General features: G+C 49.6%; 1 long non-coding RNA gene across 1 annotated transcript; it reads right to left on the bottom strand.

Moving 5' to 3' along the window:
- Nucleotides 1–3,571: 3,571 nt before the first annotated feature.
- LOC125913933 (uncharacterized) lies at nt 3,572–5,022 on the bottom strand. Its single transcript, XR_007455158.1, has 3 exons — nt 4,804–5,022; nt 4,396–4,469; nt 3,572–3,806 (listed from the first exon to the last, which is right to left on the bottom strand). It is a non-coding gene; the product is annotated as an uncharacterized LOC125913933 (long non-coding RNA).
- Between the last annotated feature and the right edge of the window lie 19,638 nt (nt 5,023–24,660).

The raw sequence follows: 24,660 nt of genomic DNA on the forward strand, positions 1-24,660 counted from the left end.
AGATGCTTAACTGACTGCACCACCCAGGCGCCCCTGTAGGTCCTTTACAATCATATAAAGTTAATGCAATCACCACCAATTTGATAATGGGGAAACCAAGGCACAAAAAGGCTCAGTGACCTCCCCACGGTCCCAAAGGTGATGGCTTCTAGGAATCAGGACTGACAAAGCTATGTTGGGTAGTGACTGGATTGTTAGAGGGTCCCAAACTCACAGACCATTCATTCACTCACCATTTTTCCATTTAATGTAGTCCTATTTATTGGGCTCTGTAGGAGACACTTGGTGTCCTGTTCACAGCTCCTTGACTTTGCCTTGTTACGGCATTCCATCCCAACTTTCAACGGCCAACAGGTATGTGTCTTTGCCGAAGGGATTCTGTGGGCGCTGAAGCAGTCTCTGCCCACAAACATGGCGGAATGGAATTAAGAAGGTCCCCCTCCTGTCCCCACAGTGTGGGAGTTGATGTAAACATAGCTTAGCCCTCTTCTTCACTCACTTCCACACTGTCTCCAGAGGTCCCTGTAGGGTTGGGTTCCAGCGGCCCATGGTGGGAATCCCACAGTAGTGTCCTTCCCATTGGGTCCCATTTGCCGCCTCCCAGACAGGTGCCTCCTGGGATTGCCCCACATGTACCACAGTCCTTGTCTCGGGGTTTGCTTCTTGGAGAGCCCAGACTCAGACAGGCATCTCCTCCGTGCCAGGCACTAAGCCCTGGGGATAGGTTGGTGAGCAAATTGGTGAGGTTTGGCCCTCTTCGGGCTCCTTGGCTCCTGGGGTTGACAATTACAACACATGTGAGTATAGAGACTACAGACGTGCCCGTTCCCGATTGTTCCCTCTGAACTGGCATCTTCCTCCTTCCCCTCTTCCCCGTTCTCAGACCAGTTTGCCTGAGTCCGACCAATGCCATTGGACTGCAAGATCTCCAGTGGCGTCTTACCTCTGGCTGTTGATAAGTTGACCAGGACAAAGGCAGGTGTTAACCACGTTTGGCAGAAGCTGATGCAGAAGCCAAAACAACACCTAGAACCCAATGGGGGAAAAGGAGCGGTAGAGACAGGGGGTCATCCCCCTCCCTCCCCCACTAAAAAAACTCCCCATCGGCTCCCCATGCCCCGGCTCCAGGCTAAGGCAATTAAGTCATTTGCTGCCGGGGCCTGGAGGTGGCAGTAACATATAATCACAAACATAAGCAGTTGTATGTGGTAATTATGAATTCTGCCTCTTTTTTTTTTTATCAGCGCCACCCAGACTGAAGATTATTTTCTGCTTGATCTAATTCTAATTTTGATCCGTCCTCCTCTACCTCCATCCAACTTCAGAAGGATTAAGATGGGGCTACCGGTGATAATTTGGGGATATGACAGACTGGAGGCCTCTGTTTTCGGGTCTTGTACGGCCTGCTTTTGGCGGAAGTTGGTTTGCTACGGACCCTCCATCCCGAGTTAGGTCAATCTCCAAATGGTAACCACGCGCCATGTCATGGCCCGTCTTGGCCCAGGCCACCGCTGAGTCTGGATTTCAGCAGTACCTTCCCCACTGGCCCCCCTGCCCTCCAGTACCATCCCTTTGACTGGACCCAGTGGTTCTTTTCAAGATCATGAATCTTCCCGCTTACCCACTCCCCGCCAGCTTTTCACTGCCTTGCTAAAACATACCACACGGTCACCCCAATGGCATGCTTAAGAGTCTTTGCGTATTCCGAGGTAAGTCTTATCTCATTGACCTCTCACAGGTACCCACAATATCCGTACTTCTCTACTCCCCTCACTACCACCTGCTTCCAAGTCACCATGTGTCACCCAGATGGTGGCAGGTGCTTCCTCACTGGCCACCCAGTTTCCTTCCCTCTCCGCCCATCATCCCCCCACTCTGCCCAGCAACCAGATCTTTTTTTTTTTTTAATGTTTATTTATTTTTCAGACAGAGAGAGACACAGCATGAACGGGGGAGGGGCAGAGAGAGAGGGAAACACAGAATCGGAAGCAGGATCCAGGCTCTGAGCCATCAGCCCAGAGCCCGACGTGGGGCTCAAACCTGTGGACTGCGAGATCGTGACCTGAGCCTAAGTCGGATGCTTAACCGACTGAGCCACCCAGGCGCCCCTGCAACCAGATATTTTAACACAGAAGTCAAATCATGCAATGCTTTTCCATTGCACTTAGGAAAAAGAAAATCCAGATTCCTTACTATGACCCTGCATGGCCGATGTCCACCTGTCACGCTGAAACAGCGTTACCTTGACGTGTTATACTCCAGGCACGATGGCCTTCCTTCTCTTTCTCAGGCAGGTTAGACTCAGTCCCACCGAAGGGCCTTTGCTGGTCTCCCTGCCTCCAGCGGTGCTCCTACATGTCTTGGCAGAAACAACTTTTATTTCTCATTCATGTCTTAAAAAAAATTTTTTTTAATGTTTATTTCTGAGACAGAGAGAGACAGAGTGGGGGAGGGGCAGAGAGAGAGGGAGACACAGAATCTGAACCAGGCTCCAGACTCTGAGCTGTCAGCACAAAGCCCAACGTGGGGCTCGAACCCATGAACCATGAGATCATGACCTGAGTCAAAGTCTGCTGCTTAACTGACTGAGCCACCCAGGTGCCCTTTAATTTTTTAAAATGTTTATTTATTTTTGAGACAGAGAGAGACAGAGCATGAGCAGGGGAGGGGCAGAGAGAGAGGGAGACACAGAATTGGAAGCAGGCTCCAGGCTCTGAGCTGTCAGCACAGAGCCTGACGCAGGGCTCGAACTCACGGACTGCGAGATCATGACCTGAGCCAAAGTCGGACGCTCAACCGACTGAGCCACGCAGGCGCCCCATCTCGTTCACATCTTGGCACAAATGCTGGTCTCCAGCGAGACCTTCTCTGAGCTCACTCGCCCAAGCATAAGTCTCTCCCCACCTGTGCCAGGCCACCCCCATCATTCTGTGCACATGTGTGTTTGCTTAGTTATGACCTGTCTCCTGCCAGAACGTGCGTCCCATGAGGGTGGGGACTTTGGTCAGAGCTCCATCTCCGGAGCCTCCTAGAAGACTTGGCACATAGTAGGTACTCAATAAACAATTTCCAAGGGAATGAACGAACAGCGCCTTTCACGGTTCCCTGCAAAGCCTTTCACGGGAGGTTGCTAGACCTTCTTTTCTCTTGCGACTATGATTATATATTTATGAGGTAATCAGCAATTGAAAAGTTCCCCGTAATAGTAACTGGAGCTTAACACACAAATAAACTGAACACCATTAAGGACGTTTTTGTGGCCACTGGGGTGGATCAAGTGAGCTAATCGCCCAACTCCCAGCAATTAAGTCAATTAACCATTTAGACATATGCTGAGCCATTTCCCGGCTCGAGTTTCCTGGGGGCATCTGTGAAATTTGTGCAGCTTATGTATGGTGTAAGCTTCTGGTCTCGTTACTAACTGGGGTGACTGGGGAGAGCGAGAGGGGTGGCTGGTTAAATAAGAAGAAAGTCAGGGCTGCGGCAAAGACGTGATGAACCACACCCCCTCCTTTCCCGTGTGCGGAAAGAACCAGAGATGTAACCATTTCTTGCCTTTACTTTCTCAGCCTGTTCGAGGCTGTGTGAACACCTGTGTGAGTCACTGAGGGCAAAGGATCGAGGAGAGGAGTGGATGGGGGTTAGACTTGGTCCGGGGTTCAAATCCTGAATTCCACTCTATGGCTGAGCCTCAGTGTCCTCATCTGGGTGAAGGTTAAAGGAGACACACAGTGCACATTCCGTAAGGCTGCGTCCGGCCCATAGGAAGCGATCCATCGGCAATGGTTAGGGTTGCTATCGTCATACTGGGGAGTAAAGAGAAGGAGGTAGAAACCCACAGGTCGAGGAGTCAGACACACCTGGTTGGAACCCCCCGTTCGTCCTGGCCTGTCTTCGCTGTGTGCAACTAACTTCGCCTCTCTGAGCCTCAGTGTACTCATCTGATAAAGGGGCGAACAATGCCGGGAAGGGGTTTGTAAGATCAAGAGGGCTGACACTTGAAAGGCTCTGGCCTGGGGTCCTCCTAACCTCATTAAATTCTTCCCTGCCTTGGCAGAGAAGGGAGTGGAAGGGGCCCACCCCAGGTTCTAAGATGCAAGCATGTAAAACAAAGTCATCCTTTCAGGGAGAGATACGCTCCTGGAGATAAACAGCATGTTTCGATTGGAGGCTTTCTTCCGCCACCCCCCGCCCCCCCTCCACCAAGCACTGTACAAAGCTTTTCCCAGATATTATGTGATTTACAGCTTACAGAGAAATTCTGTGAGGTGTCTTTTTATGGACAAAGAAAGAGGCTCAGAGAAGGCAGGTAACCCGCTCCAGGTAACACAGCCAGGAAGTGATAACAGTCGGGATTTGAACCAGGTTCTAGCTGGGTCTGATGTTCTTACCCACCGTGTTTCTCCTGCCTGTGGCACGCCTGCTTTTGTCCACATGGTACTCCAGTTTGCAAAGAAACGGAAACATCCCTATTTCAAGATTAATCAATGGCTTTTGGAGATGGGCCCTTGCCACCCTCCCCCCCTCCCAGCCCCCCAGCCCCAGCTGTCACCCTCCTCCCCTCCTTCTCTAACTTCCACCCCGCAGGCTCCCAGAAGGCAGCAGGTCCTTGGCTGAGGATGGAGAACAGCCAGATGGATGGGGCTCCTGAGACAGAAACCGAGCCTCAACATCAGAGACGGTCCCCACACGCTACGTCCGGAGAGCCGAGCCGGACGTGCCAAGATCCCCGGCCTGCAGGCTCAGCTCGGCGACATCCCTGCGTGGGGTTTTGGAAAGCGCTGAAAACAGACATCCACCCACCTAAAACGTGTCTCTGATCTTCTGAGGCCCGGGCAGCAGGGTTGCCCGACACTGTTTCTTCCTGGCAACAGTCAACAGCAGCCGGTGCTAGAAAGTGAAGGGAAGAAATCCCCAGCTGCGAGCATTTGCTCAGGTTCCAGCAAAGGCTGAGGCACGGGTTGACGTCTCCTGGCTCCCTTTGACAGGAGGGTGAGGTGGAGGGGAGTTTTCCCCAGCTCCTCCTTATGGACAGAGCTTTGCAGTTTGCAAACTTCTTACTGGAAAACGTTATCATCTATTCAGTGTGGTCACAAAACGATTACATTAAATGCATACGTATTTTTTTCTACATGTGCACACATCTGTATATTTACTGCTTTACCTCTCTTTATACAGATCCTCACAGTCTCCAGCTTATGAGGTTAATTAAGAGACGTGGAAACAAAGAGCCACACGCTAACAGCAAGAAGGACAAGATACTAGGGTGGTGGTTATCAAAGTTGGGCACACGTAAGAATTATCTCATTTATTCAAAATGTAGATCTCGGGGCGCCTGGGTGGCTCCATTGGTTAAGCATCCAACTTCGGCTCAGGCTGTAGCCTTGACGTGCTAGAGTTCAAGCCCACCCCCCACCCCGTCGGGCTCTCAGGTGTCAGCGCAGAGCCCGCTTCAGATCCTCTGTCTCCCCCTTTCTCTCTGCCCCTCCCCTGCTTGCACATGCCCATGGGCACGCGCTATCCCTCTCAAAAATGAATAGACATTTAAAAATTAAATTAAATTTTAAAATTAAATTAACTTAAAAATTAAAAAATTAAATTAAAAATTAAAACATTAAAAAAATTAAAAGAAAATGTGGATCTCTAATCCCAATACCAGAGCTTTCAAAGCAAGAGGACTAGGTTGAGGCTTGGGAATCTTGAGGTTAAAAATGCCACCGAGCTGTGTATTTTATACTGGTTAATTTTATGCCATGTAAATCTTATCTCAATGTTTTGAAAAAAACAAAATGCCCAGTGCATTCCTTGCCACAGATCCGAACATTAGGCAAGGCTTCCTGTGGAAGGCGCTATGTGAATCTTTGTGGAAATTGCCAAGTGGGCAGACAGGATATTCCAGCCGGAGGGCACAGCATGGAAACAGTTTGGAGCAAGAGACGATCGGGGAATGTGGAGAGCCATGAAAATTAGATGGGGGGGGAGGGGTAAGGGCCAGGACATAGGAGGCATCACCAGCTAGGCTGAGACGCTGAGTGTCACCCTGGTGACCCTGTAAATCCTTATAGTATGTTTGATGAGGATGTACTTAGAAACAGCCACATGCCAACCCGTGGGGGATGGACTCAGTGGGCAGATATACAGGGCATAGAAGCTAATCCTAGTGACACAAGTTAGTCACAAGGTAGTGTAGAAATCCACCGAGTAAAAAGAAGACACTCTCCATAACGACTGTCTTTTGGAGGTCTTGGCAACATACACAGTGAAATGAGTTGCATAAGTCAGATGGTGATATATGTGCGCCTAGAAATTGCTTTTCTCCCTTAACAGCTTAACACAGTCAAGTCCCCCTAGTCTGGGCGTGTTAAACAGCCTTATCCTTTTTAACGGCTGAGTAATATTCTATCACATGGATATTTTAGGTTGAAATTGTAGCTATGCCACCAGGTTTACGTTTTTACTTACAAAAATAGCCAGTTTGGTTTACTTAACCGTTCCTTTCTTGATGGGCAATTAAGCTGTTTCCAATTTTCTTCTACACAATTGTTTCTTCCTTAAAAAAGTATAATTAACACACAATGTTACAGGAGTTTCAGGTCTACAGCAGACTGATTCCACCATTCTAGTATATTACTGAGGGCTCCCCAGGATAAGTGTAGTCACCATCTGCCACAGTACAACATTATTACAATATTCCCTATGCTGTACTTTTCAGTTCTGTGCCTTATTTTATAATTGCAAGTTTGTACCTCATAATCCCCTCTATGTATTTCCTCCATCGCCCCCTCCCATCTCTTCTATGTTATTGATTGTTAGCAATGTCCTAACGGTCCTCCTTGAAAATATCTCTCCAAGCACCTGTGTAAGTATCACTCTAAGGTAGATTTCTGAAGACAACATGCTGGGTCAAAGGGTGGACATAGTTATACTTTTAATGGGAACAGCTAAGTGTTTGCTAGTAAAAAAAAAAATCTATCACCCATATACACTCCCAGTGAGAGGAAGCTGATGCAGGGTAACTGTCAAAAGTGTGTCTGTCAACATTTATGCAAAGATATTATGTAATAAATGACCACGAAATCTCAAGGCATACAGCAAACTGTATTTACTCTTATGTTCTAAAAGATTGTGCCCACAGTATCCAAGAATGCCTATTTTGCAACATCCGCATGAGCAGTGTGTGTTATCATTAAAGAAAAATGTGCTGATTCTGACCATTTGAAACTTATCTGTTCTCGTAAATTGCATTTTTTAAAAAAACTGGGAATGAGGTTTAGCTTGTGTTACATGCTTTTTTGGCCACTGCTATGCCTTCTTTGATTAATTCAACATTCATATACTTGTTGCATTTTTTCTCCCGTTTACTTCTGTTCTTTTTTTCCTTAATAATATCTAGGAACTCCTTCTACGATGTGTCTGTTAATCCTTTGCCTGGCAGATACAAAGCAACTAATTTTTCCCAATGTACTTTATGTCTTTAATTTTTTTAATCCTGTAAATATTTTCATTTTTATGGAGTTTAATCAATCTTATGGTTTTTTATAGCTTATTATTTTGTTTTTATACTTAGAACCATCCTCACTGCTTGAGGTCATAAATTGCCAATGCCCATTTTCATCGGAGGGTCATAGAGTTTTATGCCATCCCGTTACCTTCAATTCATCGGGAATTGATTTGGCTGGATGGCTGTCAAGTGACAATTTAACTTTATTTTTGTTCTCTGATGGTTAAACAATTGTCCCAGTGCTCTTGGTGGAATCATCTTTCCCCAACTGCGTTGAAATTCTACCTTTATTACATGCAGATTTTTCTAAATCCTCAGGTCCGTTTCTAGACTGCCTCATTTTAAAAAATCAATGAGCAAAAACGCTTCCTAATCCTTCCCTAGATGACATTTCCTGGGCCCCGGCTCTGCTTCTAAGAAAGGCTTTTCCCATGTTTCCACCCATCCATCCATCCATCCATCCATCCGGACACCCATTCATTCATGCACTTACTCATTTCCTTTCACTCACTGTGGGCCCAAGGATTAACGAAACAAATTCAGCTCCCGTGTGTTTTCTGAGCACCTGTTTTCTGGTTATAGGACACGTGGCTATGTGTCCCTCACTCCATCTTACTGACTTCCTTCATCAACATGTGGAGGGGGCATATTTTTAGCCCCACATCACGGATGAGTAAACTGAGGTGCAGAAAGGCTAATTAACTTGCCCAAAGTCCCCCAGGTACCAAGCTCCAGAGGAGACATTCAAACCCAGGTCAACCTAATGCTGGTTTTATCTCTACCTCTGCTGCTTCCCTTGCAAAATAATTGCTCATGTTTATTGTGCATCAATTCTGTGCTGGACATTGTGCTAGAGGGTGTGAATCCCCAAGGGCCCAGACTGTCCCTGCCCAGAGGAGATGGCCAGTCTGATGGAGGAAGCAGGTCATTGAAACAGACTGTTACAACCCACTCCGACTAAAGCTAAAATAAGATGGTGAAATACAAACCCTGGGGAGGGCGTCCCTGGCAAGGCAAAGACTTCCGGCCTCTGGAAAGACGATTTTGCTGTCAGCTTGGCAAATAAAAAAGCTCCCTTACAGGTGAGACATGAAGGTCCAGAGCCAGGATTTTCTGGCTCTATCTCCCATCCATTTGCACTTCAGATGTAGATACCATGCCGGGGAAGAAGGACCCTGGACAGCCTTCATGGGAGTGAGTGTCTGTAATAAGAAAAGAAGCAAAAAAAAAAAAAAAAAAAAAAAAAAATCAACACCCTTCAAATCGGCCTTCTGGGCCCCATAGCTTCTGAAAACCTCACCATCTGTCCACATAAGCATGTTCCAAAGTTTTAAGTACCTCTTTTCATGAAGTCCGTTAAAGTTAACCTGGCCTCATAATATATGGGGGAAATCTGCTATAAATAGAGGTAAATAGAGATTGTAAAGATAAATAACAATACCAGCATGGGAGGGACTGATAATGTCCTCTATTTATGGCCCGACTCTAAAAAGGGATGGCCAGGGATACGGCGTCTTTAATGACTTACTTTTGCCTTGGCAGCCTGTGTTCCCTGTTAGGGTGCTAAAGATTCAGTGACACAAAAAGCTTACAGATAATTAAATATTGATTTTTGTTTTCTAATCCTATATAAAAATTGTCCTGGGTCTCCCAATGGTGGTTTTATCTCACCAGGACATGGGCAGAGGGGAGGGCGTCTGTTAACCCTCTTTGCACCCCTGTTGTGTGACACAGGGGGGCCCCTTAGACAAGGGGGGAGTGTCCAGGGCTGGCTTTGTGGACATGTGACATCTGCAGTCACAGCAGATCTGCGCGCAGAGGGCCCCTTGTCTGGGTTTGGCGCTCTCCTGGCACGCTCTCGAAAGGCTGGATAATTTTTTTGCACAAGGGGGTTCTGCGTTTCCTTTTGTATGGCCCCACAATTACGCAGCTAGTCCCGGGGGCTGGTCTGACTGAGAGATCAGGGCGGCGGCAGCCGGCTCTGGACCCCTAGCTACCCCACTGCTGCCCAGAGCCCCTCTCTTATTCTCCTTCCCTGAATCTTGCTGGCTGTGCCAGAAACTCTGAATCTGGGAAGAGGGCCAGAGAGAAACTTGTGATGAGAACAGTCCTTCTCCCACCCTCTTCTCCTGTCTCTCTCTCTCTCTCTCTCTCTCTCTCTTTCTTTAGGAAAAAAAAAGGCACCTCATTGTCATTTTGCGTCTGGAGTGCGGCACGGGACATCTGGCAATGTGGCAGAGTTGCTCGCTGGCTGGATGGATGGATGGGAGGGAGTGGCGTCCATGGGCAGGTCAGGCCGTGGGCTCCGACAGCAGACAGAGTCTGGGAGGAGAGGGAGACAGAGTCAGAGAGCTGGGTCCTGAGCCAGATCCTGCCATGTGTTTTGCTCTGTGGCCTTGGGCAAGTGGAAGACCCTTCTATGCCTCTGTTCCTTCATCTGCAGAATGGAAATACTAATTCTGGCCCCTCTGCCTGCCTCCTCCCCTCCAGCAAGACTGCTGGGGACAGCCTAAGTTTTAAAACATAAGGATCTTGGGGCACCTGTGTGGCTCAGTCGGCTAAGCGTCAGACTTTGGCTCAGGTCACGGTCTTACAGTTCGTGGGTTCAAGCCCTGCATCGGGCTCTGTGCTGATGGCTCAGAGCCTGGAGCCTGCTTCCGATTCTGTGCCTCCCTCTGTCTCTGCCCCTCCCCTGCTCATGCTCTCTCTCTCAAAAATAAATATTAAAAAAAAAAACTTTAAAAAATGAGGATCTGCAAAACAGTGAGAATAACAGCTAATGTTTATCTACTGCTTACCTGGATCAGGCACTGTTTGTAAGTTCTTTAGAGATGCTTACAAATGCACGCTTACTAAAGACTTTGCATATTCTAGCTCATTTAGACCTCCCCGTGACCTCATAAAACAGGTAATTTTATAAACTTCCCATTTTGCAGATGGGGAAATGAGGCACAGAGGCCAAGGTAGCACAGCCAGTAAGTGGCAAAACAAGAGTCTTACCTGTGTGCTCTGGCTGCAGAACCTGTGCTCCTAAACTACGGTGCAGGACTAGGATTCCTTCCTGCCTCCTACTACAGGAAACCAGGGGCCTGCCGGCCAAAAGTGGCTCCCAGAGCATTTTTGATTGGTATTTCTACACAGTGGCAGCCTGCACCCCATTTGGAATTTGAATCCGTTGCCGGGGCACCTGGGTGGCTCAGTTGATGAAGCATCTGACTCTTGGTTTTGACTCAGGTCACTATCTCATGGTTCGCAAGATAGAGCCTCACGATGGGCTTTGCGCTGACAGCTTGGAGCTTGCTTGGAATTCTCTCTCTCTTCCCCTCCTCTGCTCACTCAGGCCTTCTCTCTCTCTCAAAAATAAATAAAAATTAAAAAAAAAAGAAATTAGAATTAGTTACTCGTATTGAAAAAGAACCTCGAGATTTCTACCTTAAAACAGATTTCCAGGGGCGCCTGGGTGGCTCCGTTGGTTAAGCATCTGACTTTGGCTCAGGTCATGATCTCACAGTTCGTGAGTTCGAGCCCCACATTGGGCTCTGTGCTAACAGCTTGGAGCCTGGAGCCTGCTTCAGATTCTGTGTCTCCCTCTCTCTCTCTGCTCCTCCTCAGCTGGCTATCTGTCTCTCTCTCAAAAAAAAAACCCCAAAACCAGACTTCTAGCATCCCAGACATGCTCTGGTAATGATGAGCTCCTATATCTACTTGGCAAAGATCCTTCAATGGGTAGATATTGCATCTACCAATTGCCTCACCTACATTATCTGCCTAATTTCTGGGAACTCTGTCTTTGGCCCCTTCCCTGGGCAAGCAAAACCCCCTCCTTGTCGTGGATTTGAAGACAATGTCCCCTCTGTGGGGGGCACTATATGTGGAAAAACAATTAGCTTTATTGGTGGAAGGGGTGGGACAGAGAATCCAGAGTAGCTCAAGCCCTGAAAATGAGCTCGGGGCCCTGAGGCTCCCTTAAGCTTTCGGCTTCCACGGTCCTCGATTTCAGTAATTCCAAGACGCTTTGGTTGGAGGCTACAAAATTTGAAAACAAACCTACAAATTATGAAATTCTGAGGCTTTACCATCCAAATAGTTTACAATTCTAAGATCTCCCCCTTCCCGTCCCTCCCATCGCAGTTCTGGTGTTCCGTCCTTCCAAAATTCCAACTCTTTGTTGCAAAAGATTCTCTGATCATAAAATGTCATGATTCGAGTTGACTCACTTCTTGGAAAGGGCAATACTATGAAGGAGGGGGGCTAGGATGCTGTGGCTCCCTTGTGCTAATTGCTCATGGTTCCGTGGTCCGGTACTTACCATCTCTTTAAGGCCAGAGAGAAGCCGGCCAACGGTTAACACATGAGGTGGTCTGATTGCACAAGGTCGGGGAAGTGGGGGCTGGGATTCTTCCTGGACCGTTTAATCTGAGGTCACCATCCCTTCATTTTCCTGAGGAAATCAATGCTGCCAAGACGGGGATGTGGAGGTGTGTATATCCCCTCCAACCAAGCCAATATATAAACAGTGGGAGTGAAGAGACACCCTGCAGGAATTGTGTATCTCTTCAGCACCTTTAGGAGAGCCATCAAAGCCCTGAACACATCCCTCGTCGAGTCGCATTTAATGAGTGAGAACCTGCGATGAACATAAGGACTGATTAGATTAAAGGCAGTTTGACCTCAGGACGAGGAATGCGGATGGAATGATCTGGGGCATGGGAGGATTCGAGCCCCTTCAGCTGGAAGAGGGAAGCTCATTAGCATAGCACTGGGAATGTTGTGGTGTCCATGAGTCAGACCAATGGGAGATAGGCTTTCATTTTTATCTTAACTTGGAGGTGACTCTTCCCAATGCCTTTAGACCTGGCATGGATGGGCCACAGAAGCAGCTGGCTAGGGACAGAGTGCCAGGCTGGAGTCAGAGAAGGTGATGGGGCCAAAGGGAGATTGAAAGGAGCCACTTCGGGGTCCTGGGAGGACATCTTGCACAACGCATTGGGGGGAACAAGTCTCCTCACCAATGTCATTGCAAAGATCTCAATACTTGGTGCCAACTTTTGGCAATGACATGTGCAAACAGGGAAATTTCTCCACAAGTAAAAAAAAGGGGATTCTGACACCAGGTTGCCACAGCCAGCACAGAAAACAGGAGTCAAAAGTAGAAGTCCTTACCCTCAACACGACTGACGTTTGGAGTCAGATAATTCTTGTAGAGGACTGTCCTGTGAATTGTGGCATATTGAGAAATATCCCTGGGTCCCTGGTCTCCAACCATGAGATGCTAACAGCACTTCATGCCTAATTTTGATAATCAAACATGTCTTCAGACATTGCTACATTCAGAACTTGGGAAAAAGAGTCCTTGGGTCACGGGTGGCTCAGTGGGTTAAGCATCTGACTCTTGGTTTCAGCTCAGGTCATGATCTCATGGTTCATGGGTTCAAGCCCCGCATCAGGCTCTGTGCTGACAGCATGGAACTTGCTTAGGCTTCTCTCTCCCCCACCCCCTCTCTCTGCCCCTCCCCCACCTGTACTCTCTCTCTCAAAATAAATAAATAAACTTTAAAAAAAGAGTCCAGGTGACCCCAAATGGTGTCTGTGACTCTTAGTCACGGTCAGAGAAAGATATCCATCAATGCCTTAATGTGGACATAATTAGCAATTCAATATCAGAATTCTACTCTGTGCCACTCAGGGTTTGTTGTGTGTAATTATGCTGACTGTCAGTAACTTCTCCTTCCAGCGAGAGGATTCAGTCATTCTCAAAGAATTCTTTGTGGTGGCGACTTCGCTGAGTCTCAGTTAAAGAATTCCTCTAGGTATTATGCGAATCCGAGTATGCAGGGTGGGCTTTGGGGGGACAAAAACAAATATAAATTTATCCTTATGGGAGACCGCACAAACTTTTCTTTTTGAAGATACTACATGGCAACATGGTACAGTAATAAACACGCAATAAATATGAGGTAAATTGGGGCACCTGGGAGGCTCAGTCAGTTGAGCATCTTGATTTTGGCTCAGGTCACGATCCCAGGGTCGAAGGATCAAGCCCCGCATCCGACTCTGTGCTTAGCATGGAGCTTGCTTCAGATTCTCTCTCTCTCTCCCTCTGCCTCCCTACACCGTCAGGCTTGGTGCCCCCCCCCCCCCATCTCAAATTAAAAAAAGAACATGAAATAAATTAATGAATAGTTCTTATGGGTCCTATCCCACAGATGGAAGTCACATTCCGGGGCAAGTTTGGAGAACAGGTTCCATTTCACCTGCGGGTTCTGAGCCATGAGCAGTGCTGTCCCGAAACATGGTGTTAAGAAGGATTCTGAGGGTGCGTCAATGCTCAGGAGAAACGTGATTGGCAGAGGATGTCTGTTGTGGGGAGGCGAGGGGTTTTGTCAGCTCAAAGGCTAGCTCCCCCCTTCCTGGCAGTATCCTGATCAAACCCTTAGTCCCACAGATCCTTCTAGCTACCAAGTGGAGGCGGGATTAGAAAGGGCGACACCCAGAGTAAGAAAACAGAAACTCTAGCAGGTATTCTCACGGAGAGAATTTAGCACAGGGGATGCGTCGCTGTGGCGTGGGCAAACTGGGAAGGCAAACAGGGGGCACGAGGAAGCACAGAGGCAGTGACTGTGGGACGCAGTTGTCATCCCTGAGTTGAAGGAGCAAGTGGAGAAGCAGGGGGGACCCCCCCCCCCCCGCAAACAACACACCAAGCTGGGAAGAGGGACCAGAATTCTGCTGCTGCGCCAGAGCTCGGGGTGGGGGCGATCTGTGCACAACTTGGGCACAGACTTAAGGCGGAAGAGGCCGGTTTAGCACCGGCAGGGAGAGCTGCACCCGGCCCACCTGTCACTGCCAGGGTGAGGAGCCCCGGTGCTGAGAACTAACCTGCCCTCAGCGCCCCCTATGGGCAGAGGCCAACACTGACCTGCGAGCAAAGCAGAAAAGCCTTGCACAGAATCCCAGCCCTCTGCCCCCCAAAGGCAGAGAATAAAAGAGAGGGTTTGGAGCCCAGAGACCATAGTTGATCAGCTTGTACAGTTGCGGAGGCTCGAAGAGACGAAGCGACTGGCCAAGAGGCTACGTCCTTCTGACTCTGGTCCCCTGTCTCTGGGCTCCCAGTGACGCAGAGGTTTTGCAAGCTTCGGGTAAGGGAAAGAGGGGTAACGGTCTTTATCTTAATACTCAGCAGTCTCCAGCACGCTTGCCCGAGCATCAGTCACTTAGAAGTGCTCCCTTATCTCCGTTTGCCAGAAATAGGTCTCTGAGCTATACGGGCTTCCTGCCTTCGGCTTGTGGGGGTTCCCACCACTCGCTCGAGGGACCTCCACTGCCTGATCTTCAGATCCACTTTCCAGATAGGTTAGGACGGCACCCAGTGGGAACCAGGCGGGGGTGTTCCTGTGGGGAGGTGCGTCCCCCACCCCCACCCCCATCCCCACCCGCAGCACCCCCTGAGGTCTCACGGCAACCTGCTCCCTCCGACGTTTCCCCAAGACGCTCTGACTTCTCACGTGCGATAGGTCACCTGACTGCGTAGCTTTCTATTTACGCGTCAAGTTGCATCTCTCCTGAAAGCAGGTGTCCCTTTCCACCACCTCAGAGCCCGTGGAGAGATAAGGTTACTCCTCAACGCACGGGGCGAAAGTCCTTTTGCACGAGCTGCACACAACATTATGCAGAAACATTCAATATTTTACCCGGGCTGGGGGGACAAGGGGGTGGAGGGGAGGCAAAAAAAAAAAAAAAAAAAAAAGAGATTTCTTGCAAAGTGAATTTTCTTCTCCTTTTTAAGGCGTCATCCGTACTGAACCTTACACACCCTTTTGTGAAGGCAGAGCTGGCAAAAACCCGGAGAAGAAAAGTGGGAACTTGATTTTATGCTAATGTATGTAAAGAACGTGACTACAGAGTCAGAGGTAACACAATGAACTTAACTTCCCTCCTCCTCTCATTTTATTGAATTATAATGACTAGTTTCCATAGCAATTACTGCATCACCTTGTACATTACCAGAAAGATCTACTGCACTTTTCCCCAGTCATCCTTGTAAACATTTCTACCTTTTTTTTTTTTTTTTTCGATGTTCTAGGGGGAAACACGAGCCCTTTCGGCTTTGCAGCAGTGGGAGAGCATATTTCAGGAGATTAATAAAGCCGGCCAGGGTGTGTTTATTTTCTAAGTTCGCTGGTTGGTTTTCCATCTTGGGCCTCACCAGCTACTTGTCAGGCAGACAAAGAGGGGAGGAGGCGGGCGGGAGAGAACAGAGGTGCTGGGAGGTGAGGGAGAGGCACCCGGAGTCAGGAAGAAAGGGAGTGCTGCAAGGTCCCATGTTTGTGCGTCTGCCGTTTCTGGAAGAGTTTGAGAGCAGTCCCCTGGGGGGACCCTCACATGGGGCACGGAGGAGGACAGGGGATGTTTCCCAGCTCACAGAAGATCAGATTTGGGAGACACCCAGGGATACCTCTTTGGTAGCCTTGAAGCTGAGTGAGCCCCGCCCCCCACCCTCCCTGGTTGCTTCTGGAGCCTCCAGAGGGGATGGGGAGACGGGCATCTGGGCGCCCTTCCGTTCCAAACCCTGCTTTCCCCAGCGGCTTCCTTTTACGAGCTTTTCATCTTGGCTTCCCACATTGTATTTCATTTCCAGAAAGCCCTCTGGAGCTGATGGCTATTTGGAGACACCTCTTTCCAGTTGAGAAATGAAGGAATTGTCACCTCAATAAGAGTGGAGTGGTGGCAGCGGCTGCTGTGAGCTGGGAGGACAGCCAGGGCTGGCTCCGGTTGTGGGACGCCCGCCGGTCCCACTGCACCCTGCTGAAGATCAGGGGCAGAGGTCACTGTCACTGGCTCTGCTAGATAAGAAGACCCTGTGTTGAGCTGTGAGAATTCCATCCAGGGGCTCAGAGCTCCCAGCCCAAGAGAGGGGCAACGGCCACCAAGTCCTCAATGCTTGGGGTGCCTGGGTGGCTCTGTCGGTTACGTGTCTGACTCCTGATTTCAGCTCAGGTCATGATCTCACAGTTTGTGAGCCTGAGCCCCGCATTGGGCTCCGTGCTGACAGCACGGAGCCTGCTTGGGATTCTCTCTCTGTCTCTCTCTGCCCCTCCCCCGTTGGGCTCTCTCTCTGTGTCTCTCTCTCAAAATAAATAAACAAATTTTAAAAACTAAAGCCCTCAACCCTTTATTTCATTTGAAAAGTCATCTGCTTTGCCCCCATTTGTGCACCAGCCCACTGCCTCTAGACAGATCAGCATTGGTGGTTGGAAACTCTTGCCCTGAGGTCTGGCTGCCTGGGTTCCAATCTCCCAGCTGCACCTGTCACATACTGTGTCTGGAGCCCCGTGCTTTCCTTTCTTCTGCCTCAGTTTCCTCATCTTGCAAATGGACCTAATGGCAGAACCCACCTGAGTGGTGTTTGTGCAGAACAAGGATGATGCTGGTTCAGTGCTCACACCTACAAGGTGCCTGTCATTCGCCGTGGGCTTGTGTGTACTCATCTGTACCTGTGGCGTGCCCTCCAGTGAGGTCAGTAACATCTCAGAGCCCTGACTTTCCGAGCAGTAAAATCAGAAGTGTCTGCTGGGTGGCCTCAAAGGTTCCTCCTTGCTCTGAAGGGTTTTTGGATTCTAACAGCATAGCTGGAGGGAGGGAAGAAGGAAGGTGGGGGGGGGGAAGAGAGAGAGAGAGAGAGAATACATAAGAGCAGATGCCTTAAGCAGAAGCAAAAAATCCCTAAGTGACAAGAAGCTCTAAGTTCACCAAAATGCTTAACAGAGATAAGACGGATGTAGCCAGTGCTGGAAAGATTGTTATGAGATTAAGAAAAGTGATTAGGGGATTAAGACTTCTCAGAAGAGATAGTGATGGGACCACCAACGGGACACCCCTTCTCGTCCTCCATATACTCACGCCCTCTCCTTGATTTGTAAGTCCCCAGTCATGCAGGCATGTAACAAAATGGTCTCAGCGGACGAACAAATAGAATCCTGGCTGAGCCCATCTTTGACACTGGGAAAGGTCCCCTGTGTTGTGTGTATACACACACACACACACACACACACACACACACACATGCACATACATGCACATATACATACTTACGTAGTCAAGTGACTGCATGCCCAAAGGAGTTTAAGGAATACCTTGAGGGCCTGAGTTGGGGCTGGGATTAATCAGTGAGGCTATCCCATAGAGTGCAGGAAGGACCCCTGGATGGAGAAGTCTTTGGGAAGTGGCCCGATGTGAGTCGGGCATCATAAGGAAGTTGGGGCACACGGAGGGGTGGGGGCTACTTGGGAATTGAGAGATCCTGGTCATGCCAACCCGCTGGCCGAGTCTCAGCTCTATCACCTGTAAACTGGGGACAAGGATACACTCCCTGTGTCGGGGTTGAAAGGCACATGAGTGGGAAAGCGCTGTGCAAAAGTTGAGCTTCCTTCGTGAAGTCCTTTCCAGGGCCCTCCCTCACTGGAAGATTCTGCGCTTTTCTCTGGTGCTAGAGTAACCCACAGGAACCTGGTCCAAATGCCCCTTCTTTTTTCACAATTGGCTCCGAGGGAAGCAGTGTAGTCAGCCCCAGGGACCGTCGCTCCTCAGGATGAAACCGGACTCCATCTGTTGCCAGTGGGGAGATCTCTCTGGTCCCTCATCTGGAAAACAAATGGTGACCTCACTGTCTCACAACCTTAGGAGAGGCCCTGAGCCAGAACCCCCCAACGAAGCCCCTCCCAGAGTCCCGGCCCTCAGAAACTGCGAGGTAACGAAGGCAGGCTGGTTTCTGTTGGGGTAATTTGTTACGCAGCAATAGGTAGCTAATACAAGTGATAGACCTGGCTTGCCATTGCCTTCCTGGAGTTGATGGTAACAGAGCCGTTGTGCCAGAAATGACAAATGTGGCTTCATGGTGGATTTCACCAAGATATCTCAGCTCCAGCCCATCTCCATCCCATTCCAAAGGCTCTTGTCTTCCTTTCAGGATTTGTTCAGCGTTGAAGGATAAGCCACGTTTTACAGACCAGTGTGCTTAAGGTCTGGAGATGGAAAGTGGCTTACTCACTGCCACGTGGCAAGGCAGGTGCAAAGCTGAGTTTAAATATTGGGTCTCCTGACACGCCGTATGTGCATTCTCCCATTCGCTGAGTAGGTATTTATTGAGCACCTACTGTATGCCTGGCTAGTACTGTGTACTAGGTGCTCCCCCCACTTGTCCTACCTCAGGAGGTGGCCTCAGGCAGACTTAGTTTTCAGGGTGTGCGAGAAAGGGTGTTGTGCACCAATTGGGGACCAGTTGTGTGTCCCTGGCTCTGTCCAAGTGACAGGAGAGTTAAAGGAGAAAGGTCATCACGACCCTGAGCTCTGTCATGAGCCCCCAGTGGCTGGCGGAGGCCGGGATGCGTTAACTCTGAACGGACAGAGAGATTCTATCCGGGCCCCTCCTCCTTTGGAAGAGCCCAATCACCCCATCCTCACTCACGTGACTCCCCAAGGAACCATAGCCTGGCCCCCGACAGCCCTTATTGGGAGGACAAGGAGGCCATCACATAGCTGCTTGGGGCAGCTTCCCAGAGTTGTGCGGAACATTTCTGCAGGCTCAGCCACCCCAGCAGATCATAGCAAGGTGGGATGGGGGGGAGGGAGCAGGAGAAGGCTGCGGTCACCACAACAGAGGTTTGGATTAGTACGGTCCACGCGGGTACCCAGCCTCAGGCAGAGCGGCCGGCACTGTGCCCTGATTGCTCCTGTCCGGGCTGGCGTGGGCCAGGGAAGTGAACACCCAGGGATGGTACAGTAGGGTGGGGAGTCTGTTCAGAGATGGGGGCACTGCCGCCCTCTGCCCAGAGAGAGCGGTCGCTCAGCTGTCAGCATCCCTGGGGCTGAGGATGCTCCCTGTACAGGCAGGCCGAGTGCTGGGACCTGGGCCCTTCTTCACGGCCCAGAGTGGGAAATAGTGCATTGGTCCAGGGCTTCTGGGCACTTAGGACCAGGCTATCCTTTGTGGAGGGGGCTGTGCTGAGCATTGTAGGCTGTTTAGGGCATCTCTGGCCTCTACCCGCTAGATGCCAGGAGCACCCCCCACCACACCCAGAGCTGTGAAAAACAAAAACGTCTCCTAATATTCCCAGGAGCAGTGTCATCCCAGACTTAGACCCACAGCTCTGTCTCTCCGGGCCCACGCTCCCCCCACCCCAATTGCCAGGTCCTACGCCTCTTCAGGATGGTAAGTCCTGAAAGTCCCCGAGAGCTGAGCATACACCAGCAGCTTCCGCCATGTCTCGTTGTAGCTCCCAAACCACGGCGGCATGAACATGATCTCCGTTTTACAGAACGGGACCTGGAGACCTAGAAAGGTAGGATTTGTACAGGTTCGGGGTAGAAGGAGGACTCAAGCCCCACGTTTCTGATTCTTAGCTTGGCCTTGAGGGTGTCTCGTTCTATGCTGTGCACTCAGTGGCACACGATAACTGGTTTCTGAATGGATGGATGGATGAATGAACGAATGAATGGATGAACAGAGTTTCTCCTAAGCCACCTTGAGCAGAATGCTCTAGGCCTGGGGACCTGAGGGGACCTGAGCCGGGACAAGCTGGTTGGTGGAAGAGGGGGTGCCAGGGGCTGCGGTGTCGCTAGGGGGGCCTGGGAGGTGAGGAGGAACAGAGGGTTGCGTTCGGCCTCCCTCTTTTCCTCTTGCTCCAGCCTCCACACTGGCCTTCCTGCCTCCAGGCTCTCTCTCTCTCTCTCTCTCTCTGTTATCTGTTTTCATCTCAGCAGCTGGAGCCATATTCAGAGCAGACCAACCTGATCACCTCAGGGCCTCATGTGCCGACCCTGCTACGGCCCCCTACGGACCGTGGATCAGAGTCTTTTGTCTGTTTTGAAAATCTTCCTATTTTGGTCCAGGTCAGCTTAAAATGATCAAAACAGAACCATGAGTAGAGTATGTAAAGGAAGGCATCCATGTAGCCGCATGTGACATGTGGCCAGGTCTCAATAAGTGTGGACTATCACCTTCGTGATTCTCACACACGGAATGGTGCCCAGCCTACTGTGCTCTTGGGGAGGGAGGACAGCAGGCTGCGGCTGGGAGCCTGGCTTAGGGGTTTCACAGCACGGAAAACTCTCAACCTCTGGGGTCAAATAGTTCTTCTGCTGTGTGACCTTGGCCAGGTTACTCTACCTCTCTGAGTTTTTGCTGTGACTTTTCAATAACGAGGGGTAAAAAAACCCTGGCTTTCCATCTTGGTTCTGAGCATAAGGTGGTGCATATCAGATGTGTCATCGCTGTGTGCGGTATACAGTAGGCACTCACTACTTATTACGGCAAGAATTCATGAGTCATTTTATCACTCAGAATACCCTGGCCAGGGACATCGGTGTTATCCGGATGTAAAGACAAGGAAACCGAGCCTGGAGGATGACGGGACCTGTCCAAGGCATCCTGGCCCTAGTTTCGACCCAGGACCACCCAAATGCCCTGTCGGCTCCTTTGGAAACCCGTTCCCCGAGGCCCCAGGGAAAGCTGGACATCTGGAACGTTACCCCGACCGGCCGACCTGGAAACCTGAGTCAGGCCAGCCAAGACAACGTAGCGAGTGTGGAACTTTGGGGTCCCCTCCAGGCCCCCTGGTGCTCGCAGCCTGTGTCTGAGCAGAGCTGAGTCAGGCAACAGAGGAGAAGCTGCTCCCGAGGCAGCCGCTGGGCGGGACAATTAAAGTCCCCGCCAACCCCTGGGAGGTCCCTGGCACCAGTCTCCTCTGAGATGGAGCGAACGGGCCGAGACGGGGCAGCTGGGCCAGAGTTCTGCCACTCCGACAGAGATTTAGGGGCAGCGAGTGGGAAAGCCAGACTCACTGGCTGCTGAATTTACTGATCTTTTCAGCGAGGTCGGCAGGAGGGCCCTTCTGCGCCAGGCACCGGCGACGGCTGGGATGGCTGACCTGGTAGCTGTGTCCAGCGTCTCCCTGCACAACGGGGCTGGACGGGGCGAAGCCAACCTGCCTGTGTCCTGGAATCTTTGGGGGTGATTCATGGTTCTCTCTCCATGGAACTTCAAAGCATGGATGTCCGCCAGGGATCCCGCTTCGAAAATTACAAGCCCGGGGAGCCCCCATCCAAGGGTTTACTGATGCTTGCTAGGTACCAGGCAGAAATAACCGACTTAGCAGCCATGAAGTGTTGCTGGCATTTTTTTTGTTCCATAGACACGGACGTCTAAGAGATGGGCTGGGTTTTGTGTTGCGGGCATGGGCCGCTGAACCTTCTGCAAACTGAGATTCGGAGAGGTGAACTGAGTTGCAAAAAGCCAGCTCGTTCATTAGAAATTGAGACTTTTATAAGCTCCTCCATTTTCTCCTCTGCAAAATGCATCAATTACGACTACTTAACCCGGTGTGCTGGTGGTATTGGCCAAGATAATGCATGTGTAATTGCTGGCAATGCTCTAGGCATACAGCAAGTCTTTAATAATTGCTAATGGTTTCTATAATCCCTGTTTTAATCAGAAGTAAAGAAAGAAAAACTTGAGTAAGGATTTTTCCAGAATCAAACTGTTCAAACAATCATTCATTCATTTAGGGGGCTAATAAGTCTTAAAATTTTTTTTAATGTTTATTTATTTTTGAGACAGAGAGAGACAGAGCGTGAGCAGGGGAGGGGCAGAGAGAGAGGGAGACACAGAATCCCAAGCAGGCTCCAGGCTCCGAGCTGTCAGCACAGAGCCCGACACGGGGCTCGAACCCATGAGCCATGAGATCATGACCTGAGCTGAAGTGGGAGGCCCAACCAACTGAGCCAGCCAAGGTGGCTAATATTTCTTGAGCAATAGCTCTGTGTTAGGCTCTATCCTAACATGTAGGGCTGTGGAAATGAATGAAGCATGGAATCGTCTTCATGACTTTGAGCAGTGAAGTATGAAAATTAAATGGATTCGAAAAGACTACTATACAAAATGCTAAGAAAGTGAAGGACAGGTCCTGTGGGGATAAATGACAAGAGGCTTAGCCTGGAGGGAAGGTCAAGGAGTGAATCCCAAAGAAAGTGATAAGTTTGAGATGTGGAGGATGATTAGGTGTAAAATTGGTAGAGGTAAAATGTGTGTGTGTGTGTGTGTGTGTGTGTGTGTGCGTATTTAGAGACGAGTCTGAGTATTTGGGGCAGAAAACCAGCATGTACAAAGGTCCTGAGGTCGGAAAGAATATTCAAAGAAGGTCAGAGTAACTGACCTAGGAGAGTGAGGTGTAGGTGGGGTTAAGCCCTGCAGGGTCATCTCCCAGCCCTGTCCCCACCCAAACGTCACCTCTCTGCTTCCATGCTCATCATATCCTTGGGCAAGTATCAACTTCATGACCACATATCTGCGTCCCTGACCCACACAGGCCCAACTTAAGGGCAGAAATGGAGTCATTTATCTTCGTGCATTAATTCCATCCTTAGGCCTATGACATCGTAGCTAATTGAAGCTACCTGTCTGGATGAATGAGCGAATGGATCAATGAATGCATGATTAAATGGCCACCCGCAGATGCCTGGAATTAAATGTCACCAGCACATCTGCACACGTGTTCTATTACAAAAACAGTAAATCGAGGCACCTGGGTGGCTCAGCCCATTGAATATCCAACTTCGGCTCAGGTCGTGATCTCACGGTTCATGAGTTCGAGCTCCGAGTCAGGCTCACTGCCATCTGCGTGGAGCCTGCTGTGGATCCTCTGTCCCCCTCTTTCTCTGCTTCTTCCCTGCTCCCACTCCCTGTCTCACAAACAAATAAAACATTAAAAAAACAGTAAATAGGCATCATCAGGAGTAGAGACTAAAGATAAGCAAAAACCAAAGAAAACAGAAACAATGTGTTCCTATGTCCCAGAGATTGCCATTGTTAATGCCTTAGTATGTAGGTACGTATGTATGCGTGTGTGTGTGTGTGTGTGTGTGTGTGTACGTATGTGTCTGTTCATCTGTCATCCACTTGTCCATTTATTTTTTACCAACGTGAAATCATCCGACGTATCCAGGCTTTGTCACCTGCATCTTCAGTTAGCGATCCCCACATTCCCGTGTCCTAATAAGTAGTCTATATTCAAAACCCTTTTTTGCTCCTTCATGCCTCTTCCAAGCTGGCTCTGAAGAATGTGTGTCCTTCTGGGTCGGTCTGGCGCCTTCCTCCTGGTGTCATTTGGCTCGCTCCCCTCTCCCCTGTATCTCATAGGCAGGGCATTGGTTCTACAGGCGGAATGAGTTCAAGCTAACCTCTCATGACTGCAGCTGGCCAGTGGGAGCATTTTCCTTTCCCTGGGATGCCTCTCGGGAGACCCGGGGTTTCTGCACGAGCCCCTGTTAGTGATGTGAACTGAGGCTGGACGCGGGTGACTGTGATGGGTGTTATCTTCATCATGCGTGGCTGAGTTTCCCCCTGAGACGGCAAAATGGCATATGACATCTCCACAGAGGTCCAAGCCCCGCCCCCCAACCATATATCTGACCGTATGAACACCAAATAAGAATTTCTCCCGAATCAGTTCTTGCCTTGAGAAGTGGCTACAGACTGGTTTCCTCATTCTGCATCCTTCTTTCGAAGATCTTCTCTCCTCACCTGGATGAGTGGCTACTATAAAATACAGTCTGGATCGCTTTCTGTTTGCTTCGTGGTGACTGTAAAACGATCGCATTTTAGCCACCTCTGCCCAATTATTTTCCCCCACGTGTTTGAATGTGTCTGGGAGTGGGGACTGGCTAGTTAATTTTTCCTGACATGTACATGTGTGATTCTACAGACAGAAAGAAGTGAGCATTTGAGCATCTGCGGATTTATGAATTCTAAGTATCCTTCCGTTAAAGACTTCCTGTCCTTGTTGCTTATATATATTTCTAGATTCGCCTACACGGCAACCTTTGCTCTCCGCTTCCCTTCCCAAGAATGTTCTAGTTTCTTCTCTTGGGAGATGCTTAAACTGAGCCTGAGTTTATGCCCATAAACACCTTGCCTTTTATTTATTTTTTTCTTTTTCGTTTTTAAATGTTTACTTACTTAGTTTGAGAGAGAGAGAGAGAGAGAGAGAGAGAGACAGAGACAGAGAGAGAGAGAGTGCAGGGAGGGGCAGAGAAAGAGGGAGAGAATCCCAAGCAGGCTCCACTCTGTCAGCACAGAGCCCACTGTGGGGCTTGAGCTCATGAAC

The sequence above is a fragment of the Panthera uncia genome (genome assembly GCF_023721935.1).
Source record: "Panthera uncia isolate 11264 chromosome D3 unlocalized genomic scaffold, Puncia_PCG_1.0 HiC_scaffold_8, whole genome shotgun sequence".
NCBI lineage: Eukaryota > Metazoa > Chordata > Mammalia > Carnivora > Felidae > Panthera > Panthera uncia.